This window comes from Lygodium microphyllum, chromosome 7 (assembly GCF_053477565.2).
Source record: "Lygodium microphyllum isolate KBCC chromosome 7, Lygodium_microphyllum_v1.1.10, whole genome shotgun sequence".
NCBI lineage: Eukaryota > Viridiplantae > Streptophyta > Polypodiopsida > Schizaeales > Lygodiaceae > Lygodium > Lygodium microphyllum.
This window is the reverse complement of record NC_141141.1, coordinates 150369509-150371260: the sequence shown is the minus strand read 5'-3', so window position 1 is coordinate 150371260 and position 1752 is coordinate 150369509.

Here is a 1752-nt window from a genome sequence, read left to right as displayed (position 1 = left end):
TTTAGGCACAATGTTTTGGACTATTTGAAGAATGTACTAGAGGGGAGCAAGGACTATGTAGTTGCATCTTTGCATGAGGATTTTCCAGTACCTACCACGTGGCTGAGAGGTTTTCCACTAGGTAGATAATGGAGTGTATGCGTGTATACATGTCACATAGATGTCACATAGACGATCAGAGAACACACGCAAGGCACTCAAGAGTGGTGCCTCAAAGCTTAAGTGGCTAGAGGGAAATATTCTCTAAGAAGATGGCAACAATAGTGAGGGCACGAGATTGGAGGCAGGGGCTATGCATCATCTGGGGGCGTGGCGGCAAGATGACTTATATGGAGGGCTTTGTAAGTTTTCTTTTATTCTCTCACTTTCTTATTTGCAATATCACTTGTACTAACAATTGTATTCTATTTTCTTTGCAGAACTCTAGTCACTTTTTTAAAAATAAATTATGTATGGTGGATTGATGTGTAGTTGTTCATTTTGTAAAGTCCATTCGATGGTACTGTGTGAAAAGAAGAGTTCCCTATCCTTAGGAGAATGCAAGAAGCTAAGTCCAAGGTATTGTGGACCCTACAAGATTCTCAAGTGCTTAGGTCCTAATGCTTATAGACTATAACTCCCTGAGAACCTAAAGGTTCATAATGTATTCCATATCAGTTTAATAAAGAAGTATGTACCTAACCCTAGCCACATACTTGATGATCAACAAGTTGTAATGCCTAACCAAGGAGTCCTTGAGCTACGGCCTGACAAGTTCTTAGATGTTAGGGAGAGACATTTGAGATCCAGAACCTTGAGAGAATACCTCATCCAGTGGAAAGATTATCCCGAAGAGGATGCCACTTGGATGGATGAAAGTACTCTCAACCAACAATACCGCCAGTTCTTCTCGAGATGAGGACATCTTGATTCCTCTAAGGGGGACAGAATGTAATATTTCTGCTTGAAATATTAATCAAACTTTTAAAAAAAACCCACACATCTTGCGCAAAAGTAGTGTAAAATAATCTCCCACGTCGATTAATGTCGGTGGCTAAGTGTTCCCTCCGCGCACAATGTTAAAATTCCGGCTCCGTGTCCTGCAAAAGAGGCCGGGGCTTGACAACCGCAAGCCGCACGGGAACACCTCTCCAAAAGGGAAAAAGAGGATAATTGTAAAAATTTAGGCAAATTTTTTTATTAATTACCCCCTCCCCTCAGCTGATGCATGGCAGGGGGAGAGGGAGTGTGAGAAGAAGTGAGTTAAGTGGAGAAGCATGTGGAGGAGAAGGCATGCAATCATGCCACAGGGGTGGCTATTCCCCCCCCCTTAGCCTATATAACCACCCCCTCCCTAGGATTGTGGGAGGGGAGAGAGGAGAGAAAGGAGGCAGACGTGCTGCCCGCCATCGTTGTTGCCATGCCAGGGAGTTGTTGCCACATGCTGCCCGCTGCCACCTATTGCAGCGCTGCTGTCGCCTCCACTCGACCATCACCATCATCATTATCACCTCCATCTTTGTCATCGACATCTTCTCCCACTAAACTACTTTCTTCTCTCTCCACAAGCTTCTGCTCAGAAGCATAGAAGCTTCTAAAAACAAGGCTTCTATAAGACTTGTTTATGCTCACCATTGCGGGTTAGCCTAAAATCACATTCTGTAAGGAACGTGTCCCGCGCAGAATAGAAAATCCAGGCAAAAAGGGATTCGATATGCAAAATAGTCAAAGAGGAGTTGCTGGACATGAATTTGATGACTCCCAAGAAAATGG